Source organism: Salvelinus fontinalis, chromosome 11 (genome assembly GCF_029448725.1).
Source record: "Salvelinus fontinalis isolate EN_2023a chromosome 11, ASM2944872v1, whole genome shotgun sequence".
Taxonomy (NCBI): Eukaryota; Metazoa; Chordata; class Actinopteri; order Salmoniformes; family Salmonidae; genus Salvelinus; species Salvelinus fontinalis.
In genome coordinates this window covers 57,173,591-57,182,781 of record NC_074675.1, presented here as the reverse complement: position 1 = coordinate 57,182,781, position 9,191 = coordinate 57,173,591, and the positions used below count along the sequence as shown (strand labels likewise).

Here is a 9,191-nt window from a genome sequence, read left to right as displayed (position 1 = left end):
ATTTCGTTATCACGTTATAACGAGAAAGATTCGTTTTTAGAAATAGACTTTATTATGCTGATACGTTAGCATAGGCTACTTGGCTGTCCGGGTGGCTGGTCTCAGACGAGGTGGAGGTCCTGGGCTGGTGTGGTTACACGTGGTCTGCGGGTTGTGAGGCTGGTTGGACGCACTGCCAAATTCTCCAATACGACGTTGGAGGCGGCTTATGGTAGAGAGATGAACATTCAAGTCTCCGGTTACAGCTCTGGTGGACATTCGTGCAGTCAGCACACCAATTACACCCACCCTCCAAACTTGAGACGTCTGTGGCATTGTGTGGTGTGAGACGACTGCCACAATTTTAAAGTGTCCTTTTGTTGTCCCCAGCACAAGGTGCTCCTGTGTAATGATCATGCTGTTTAATCAGCTTCAATAAGCTTTTTTTTGTTGTCCGTATGGAACATTTCACTATACTTCCAATCCATTATAATGCACTTGTGATTAAATCAGCGCTTATTGACAATGGTTTGAGTAGATAGCAGTGGAATGCTCGATCAGTTGAACAAGCTTCTATGATAGAGGCTTGCTTGTTCTTGAGAATAGCCATAGCTACAATAGTGATCCCCTAATTTCAGTGTGGCATTATTGTCTTACAACAATACATCCCTTAATTTTATTTACCACAGAATGGAGGATGCAGAGGATTTGGATGATGCCGTTTGGGAGCCACCCCTCCCCAGCTAGCACCCCCCCCACCAGGTCAGGGTCTTCATCCCTCCCCAGCTAGCGCCCCCCACCAGGTCAGGGTCTTCATCCCTCCCCAGCTAGCGCCCCCCACCAGGTCAAGGTCTTCACCCCTCCCCAGCTAGCGCCCCCCACCCGGTCAGGGTCTTCACCCCTCCCCAGCTAGCGCCCCCCCACCAGGTCAGGGTCTTCATCCCTCCCCAGCTAGCGCCCCCCACCAGGTCAAGGTCTTCACCCCTCCCCAGCTAGCGCCCCCCACCAGGTCAAGGTCTTCACCCCTCCCCAGCTAGCGCCCCCCAACAGGTCACGGTCTTCATCCCTCCCCAGCTAGCGCCCCCCACCAGGTCAGGGTCTTCATCCCTCCCCAGCTAGCGCCCCCCACCAGGTCAAGGTCTTCATCCCTCCCCAGCTAGCGCCCCCCACCAGGTCAGGGTCTTCATCCCTCCCCAGCTAGCGCCCCCCACCAGGTCAGGGTCTTCATCCCTCCCCAGCTAGCGCCCCCCACCAGGTCAAGGTCTTCATCCCTCCCCAGCTAGCGCCCCCCCACCAGGTCAGGGTCTTCATCCCTCCCCAGCTAGCGTCCCCCACCAGGTCAGGGTCTTCATCCCTCCCCAGCTAGCGCCCCCCACCAGGTCAGGGTCTTCATCTTGGCAGTATTTTGATGTTTGGATAAATAACAATCCAAAAGTAAACTGCCTATTTCTCAGGCCCAGATGCTAGAATTTGCATATAATTGGCAGATTAGGATAGAAAACACTCTAAAGTTTCCAAAACGGTCAAAATATTGTCTGTGAGTTTAACATAACTGATTTTGCAGGCGAAAACCTGAGAAAAATCCAACCAGGAAGTGTTGTTTTTCTGAAACTACTCCGTTCCATTGCGTTCCATTGCCTGCCAATCCTCCATTTAAAGGGATATCAACCAGATTCCTTTTCCTATGACTTCCACAGGGTGTGAACAGTCTTTAGACATGGTTTCAAGCTTTTATTCTGAAAAATGAGCGAGAATGATCCCATCGCGTCAGTGGACAGCCAGATGTCCTTAGATTTGTTCATGCGTGCGCCACTGGTAGCTAGACATTTTCTTTCTCTCTTGTATTGAAAAGTTTACCGTCCGGTTGAAATATTATCGATTATGTATGTTAAAAACAACCTGAGGATTGATCATGAAAAATGTTTGACATGTTTCTACGAACTTTACGGATACTATTTGGAATTTTCGTTTGCCCGTCGTGACCTGCACGAGCCTGTGGATTACTCAACAAAATGCGCCAACCAAATGGAGGTTTTTGGATATAAAAATAATCTTTATAGAACAAAACAAACATTTATTGTGTAACTGGGAGTCTCGTGAGTCTCGTGAGTCTCGTGAGTGCAAACATCTGAACATCATCAAAGGTAAGCGATTAATTTTATTGCCTTTCTGACTTTCGTGACACTACTCGTGAAGCTACTTTGCTGCTAGCTGTTTGTAATGTTTGGTCTACTGATCGATGTCCTCACACAAACGCTTGGTTTGCTTTCGCTGTAAAGCTTTTTTTCTAAATCTGACCCGCCAGGTGGATTAACAACAAGCTAAGCTGTGTTTTGGTATACTGCTATTAAAACTGACTGTAGCTCACCCTTCAAACTGACTGTAGCTCACCCTTCAAACTGACTGTAGCTCACCCTTCAAACTGATGGTAGCTCACCCTTCAAACTGACTGTAGCTCACCCTTCAAACTGACTGTAGCTCACCCTTCAAACTGACTGTAGCTCACCCTTCAAACTGATGGTAGCTCACCCTTCAAACTGACTGTAGCTCACCCTTCAAACTGATGGTAGCTCACCCTTCAAACAGACTGTAGCTCACCCTTCAAACTGACTGTAGCTCACCCTTCAAACTGACTGTAGCTCACCCTTCAATTCGACTGTAGCTCACCCTTCAAACTGACTGTAGCTCACCCTTCAAACTGACTGTAGCTCACCCTTCAAACTGACTGTAGCTCACCCTTCAAACTGACTGTAGCTCACCCTTCAAACTGACTGTAGCTCACCCTTCAAATTGACTGTAGCTCACCCTTCAAACTGACTGTAGCTCACCCTTCAAACTGACTGTAGCTCACCCTTCAAACTGACTGTAGCTCACCCTTCAAACTGACTGTAGCTCACCCTTCAAACTGACTGTAGCTCACCCTTCAAACTGACTGTAGCTCACCCTTCAAACTGACTGTAGCTCACCCTTCAAACTGACTGTAGCTCACCCTTCAAACTGACTGTAGCTCACCCTTCAAACTGACTGTAGCTCACCCTTCAAACTGACTGTAGCTCACCCTTCAAACTGACTGTAGCTCACCCTTCAAACTGACTGTAGCTCACCCTTCAAACCGACTGTAGCTCACCCTTCAAACTGACTGTAGCTCACCCTTCAAACTGACTGTAGCTCACCCTTCAAACCGACATGTAGGTTAACCTGCTATGTGTCTCTCGCTCTGATGCTTTGCCCTGGTTTCAGTACAGACACAGATCTTCAGAAGCCTCTGATACATCACACACCTGTGTCTTTATATGGAGGGGGATACCCCGCATCACATCCTCTGTCCATGTTTGGGCATAAGCCTACACAGCGGGGGAATCCTCGCAGACGTCGAACCAATGGCGGGAGGAGAGGTTACCTAGCAACCAGAAAAGTATAAAAAGTGAGAGGCATGAGCAACCGGTTATCATTCCGACATTGACTCCAATGATGGAATACAGCCAACCTTACAACCAAGGACTCATCTTCACCACTACAAGGGAATCCCCACATCGTATGTACGATTCATCGGGATATCTGTTTATGGAAATTGATCAATCACTTAATTGATTGGTTGATCGATTACCTCTGGATTTAGCACATCGTTTCTTCTCATTTAACTGAGAGCGGATCTGTCAACATGCTGTTCACAGAGGAAGACATTGTCAATGTCAGAGTTTGAGGAGGCGAGCAGCCCCTGGGTGGACAGTGTCAGATGGACTGGTACAGAATCTGATGTCGCACTTCCAGCTCAACAAGGTGGGTTTCCCTCTAGATTCTAACCCCAGACTACAAGGTGGGTTCTCTCTAGATTCTAACCCCTTGACTACAAGGTGGGTTTCCCTCTAGATTCTAACCCCTGACTACAAGGTGGGTTCTCTCTAGATTCTAACCCCTGACTACAAGGTGGGTTTCCCTCTAGATTCTAACCCCTGACTACAAGGTGGGTTCTCTCTAGATTCTAACCCCTGACTACAAGGTGGGTTTCCCTCTAGATTCTAACCCCTGACTACAAGGTGGGTTCTCTCTAGATTCTAACCCCTTGACTACAAGGTGGGTTTCCCTCTAGATTCTAACCCCTGACTACAAGGTGGGTTCTCTCTAGATTCTAACCCCTTGACTACAAGGTGGGTTCTCTCTAGATTCTAACCCCTTGACTACAAGGTGGGTTTCCCTCTAGATTCTAACCCCTTGACTACAAGGTGGGTTTCTCTCTAAATTCTAACCCCTTGACTACAAGGTGGGTTCTCTCTAGATTCTAACCCCAGACTACAAGGTGGGTTCTCTCTAGATTCTAACCCCTTGACTACAAGGTGGGTTCTCTCTAGATTCTAACCCCAGACTACAAGGTGGGTTTCCCTCTAGATTCTAACCCTTGACTACAAGGTGGGTTTCTCTCTAGATTCTAACCCCTGACTACAAGGATCAAGGCATCAATGCATTCTGAATAACATTTGAATACATCACTCATAAAGAAATTATATGCATTCGCTAGTAGCTATTATGCAAGTGTTTTGTAAATATCTATAGAGGCTATAATAAAATATAGAATATGTTAATTACGCATTGTAATGCAGATGCATAGAGGCTATAATAAAATAAAGTATATGTTAATTACGCAATGTAATGTTCCCTGTTGCCCACTGCTTTCTGACTGTGTTATGTAGCCTATCAGTTTATATAATGATAATAACCATAGTGGTGAGGTTCATCTCTCAGGTTATGTTCTCTCAGATTTCTTCTCCGAACTGAGTGACTGTTCCTCAGACACCCTGTCCCCTCCTATTGCCTACACCAGGGAGCTGTTACCGGGGACGGTACCATCCTGCAGCATAGAAGCCCTGCTCAACATGATCACTAAGATAGCTGAGATCTGCACGCTGGAGGACCAGGTAACCAGCCGGGACTTCCTCTGCCTCCCTCTCGGCCTCTGCCTCAACCTGCTCGGCCATGAGCGCTGTCTCTCCCTCGCTTTACTCTCCATCCATCCAGTGGCAACTGGAGCCAGGCTCTGACCGAGATTCCATCTCCTTTCACTGGGGAGGACATGCAGACTCTCCCTGCTTCCCCTGTGGTGGTCAAGACCGAGTTCAACAGGAGCTGCCAGGGCTGCGACCACAACCCCTTCTCCCACCCCGGTCAGGATGCCTTCCCCCTCGGGCAGCTTGGAGCAGCTGTCCCTGCTGTCTGGTCAGTCTCTGGATCACCAGGTGGATGTAAAGTTGATTCTCTGCTGCTGACTGACATTAAGAAAGACTGTATCATCAAACAGAAGCCGTTCTATATGGGAGACTGGGCTCAGAACTACCCTGTACCCGTTAACGGGAGCCACATCACCAACAGCTTCCCGGTCAAACCGGAGCCTCTGGAGTTATAGACGAGCTCAGACGAGGGCGGTCTATAACCTGGCGTTCCCCCCGGTGGACTCTGAAGTCTAACTCCCTGAAGCTGCTCTTTAGAAGGCGTTTCCTACTGGCTTCAGGCTCCACACGTTGTCTGGCAACGTTGGCTGTTGGCCCGGATGAGTTTAAAACGTTAATTGGTGGAAAAGTTTCAACATGAGCAGTGGCAATTTTAGCACTGAGGCTCTCAGTGGGGCAAACTCAACATTTTGGGGGGGGGAATGCTTACCACACAACACAACACTAAACTATACATTAATTGCACTGTAACGGTGGCAAACGATGCCCACAAACGGTTAGGGCCGACATAAAGCTGTCCCAACAACAGAGCTTTATTTTCAGCACCATGGAGTGAATCCTTACCACTGTTACACCTGGTTATCAGCGAAGCCTTGTCTGGCAGCAAAACATTCAGTCTCATTTACTGCCTTTTAAAAAAACATTGCTGATATGGCTGACTTGCTTAAACAAATGTTTCCACTCCTTGTGGAATTGTGTAAGTCGATGAGAACCGCATTGTCCTTCAATAATAACGAACACCAACATTAGTTTAGACTTTTGAACCATACACAAACATTATTACATTAATGTCCAGTAAATTCATAATGTTTGTTCTGACATCATTAACACTTATGATGGGTTCTAATATGAAATGTCTTTATTCATGTTACTGAGGGAGCAATGCAGAAAACGTACAATCTGTCACAACATGTTATTGTTAAATCTCAGGTATCCTATTGGAGAGGAGAAGGGCCACAGTTTGGTTTCAGTCAACAGATAAGGTAGGACAGCCGTGAGTTGGGGAGGAGTGAGGAATTGGGGCTGAGGTCAGGTCAGATGGTAGGACAGCCGTGAGTTGGGGGGGGAGTGAGGAATTGGAGCTGAGGTCAGGTCAGATGGTAGGACAGCCGTGAGTTGGGGAGGAGTGAGGAATTGGGGCTGAGGTCAGGTCAGATGGTAGGAAAGCCGTGAGTTGGGGAGGAGTGAGGAATTAGGGCTGAGGTCAGGTCAGATGGTAGGACAGCCGTGAGTTGGGGAGGAGTGAGTAATTGGGGCTGAGGTCAGGTCAGATGGTAGGACAGCCGTGAGTTGGGGAGGAGTGAGGAATTGGGGCTGAGGTGAGAAAGAACAGGAGTCACTAAAGTCTAGCAAACAGAGATGTATTGCTTGTCTAGATCTGCAAGGACGATACACCGCATAGGAAGGTATAAATATATGTGCTTGTGTGAGTTTTACTCTATTTATCCGTGAGTTTTACTCTATTTATTTATAATCTAACACTCAGCTCTAAGAATAAGAAAGTTCAAGAAAACGAGCTGCGACGAGGTAGGCCTTCGTTCAGCACTTTCAAAATGGACACCGACGGAAAATTCAGATCAATGTTATTTCAGATAAATTCAGCAAGAGGCCTGTAGAGGCCTTTAACTTTACTCTTCTTTAGATGTAACAAAATGTGGGGGGGGGAACTCAAGGGGTCTTAATACTTTTCCGAAGGCACTGTATTTGTTTAGCACTTTTGAAATGTACAGCGACATAATTCAGAACATGGGCCGTTCTTACAGTTTTCTCCCTGTACACCAAGTCAGAATCGTAGGATAAATATAGGGGTCATATAAGCAGACAATGAAAGCTCTTACAATTTTCAATGATTACATTTCTCTAAAACTGACTATAGGCTACATGTCCACCACCAAGTCAGAACAGTAGGCAAAATTAAGAGGGGAAGAGGGACCAAATTATTAGGGTGAGGCACATGGGCTACTAACAACTTACTACACACCATACACTTAGTATTACTTTATTAGCTACAATATACATACACTGCCGTTCAAAAGTTTTTGGGTCACTTAGAAATGTCCTTGTCTTTGAAAGAAAAGCACGTTTTTTTTGGCCATTAAAATAACATCAAATTGATCAGAAATACAGTGTAGACATTGTTAACTTCTTACGGATCATTGGGACGCTACCGTCCCACCAGGCCAACATCCGGGGAAATTGCAGAGCGCCAAATTCAAATAACAGAAATCGTAATATTAAACATTCATGAAAATACAAGTGTCATACATCATTTAAAAGATTAACTTCTTGTTAATCCAGCTGCTTTGTCGGATTTCAAAAAGGCTTTACGGCGAAAGCAAACCATGCGATTATCAGCTCCCCGCATACAAAAGCATTACATACATTTTCCAACCAAGCAGAGGCAGAAATAGTGATAAAATAAATTACTTACCTTTGAAGATCTTCATCAGGTTGCAATCACAAGGGTCCCAGCTACATAACAAATGGCCCTTTTGTTTGATAAAGTCCTTTTTTATATCCCAAAAAAGTAAGTTTCAATGGCGCGCTTGACTCAGTAATCCACCGGTTTCCCTCGTTCAAAATGCAGACAAATTAATCCCGTAAGTTACCAATAAACTTCTTCAAAACAAGTCAAATAACGTTCCTAATCAATTCTCAGGTACCCTATTATGTAAATAAATGATCAAATTTAAGACGGAGAATACCGGAGACCATTACCGGAGATAAATAACGAAGTACACGCACTCACCAGAATGTCCCGGTAACGGGACCGATATGACAACAGCCAGTCCAAGTGCAGGGCGCCAAATTCAAAAACCAGAAATCTCATAATTAAAATTCCTCAGACATTCATGTGTCTTATATCATTTTAAAGGTAATCTTGTTGTTAATCCCACCAAAGTGTCCGATTTCAAATAGGCTTTTCAGCGAAAGCACTACAAACGATTATGTTAGGTCACCACAAAACCACAAAAAAGCATAGCCATTTTTCCCAGCTAAATATAGCTTCACAAATACCAGAATAGAGATTAAATTAATCACTAACCTTTGATGATCTTCATCAGATGACACTCATAGGACTTCATGTTACACAATACATGCATGTTTTGTTTGATTAAATTCATATTTATATAAAAAAAAAATAATAATCTGAGTTTACATTGAGGCGACTAGGTTGACTAGTTGCAAAAACATCAAGTGACTTTGCATAGCCACATCGTTTCAACAGAAATACTCATCATAAATATAGATGATAATACAAGTAATACACATAGAGTTATAGATATACCTCTCCTTAATGCAACCACTGTGTCAGATTTCAAAAAAACTTTACGGAAATATAAACCATGCAATAATCTGAGACGGAGCTCAGATGATTAGCCAAATTAGCCACCATGTTAGACTCAACAGAAACCAGAAAACACATGATAAATGTTTCATTACCTTTGATGAACTTCATCAGAATGTAGTCCTATGAATCCCAGGTCCACAATAAATGCTTGACTTGTTCGTTCATGTCCGTTATTTAATGTCAAATTAGCTACATTCGAATTGTTTACCAAAACCCTAACCAAAGTCTCAAAGCGCGACCACTATAACGTGACAAAATGTCCAAAATTTCCGTAACAGTCAGTAGAAACATGGCAAACGATGTACTGAATCAATCTTTAGAATGTTGTTAACATACATCTTGAATAACGTTCCAACCAGAGAATTACATTGACTTCAATGGAGAGATGGAACACAGCTGCCTCTCACGTGAACGCGCGTGGTGAATGCATGGTCACCTCATGGGACCTGATACTAAATTCTTTCTAATTCGACCCCCCCTCACATTAGAGTCATCAGACTTAGTTCTGTTGATTGCTGACATCTAGTGGAAGCCGTAGGAAGTGCAAACCCATCCACATGTCTCTGGTATTTTGAATCAGCCCTTGGTTGAAAATATGGCACCCCTAGAAAAAATACAAACAGGAAGTGGAACTTCTC

At 44.9% G+C, this 9,191-nt stretch overlaps 1 pseudogene; it reads left to right on the top strand.

Moving 5' to 3' along the window:
* The first annotated feature begins 4,503 nt into the window (after positions 1-4,503).
* On the top strand, positions 4,504-8,711 carry LOC129864758 (uncharacterized; annotated as a pseudogene).
* Positions 8,712-9,191: the final 480 nt, after the last annotated feature.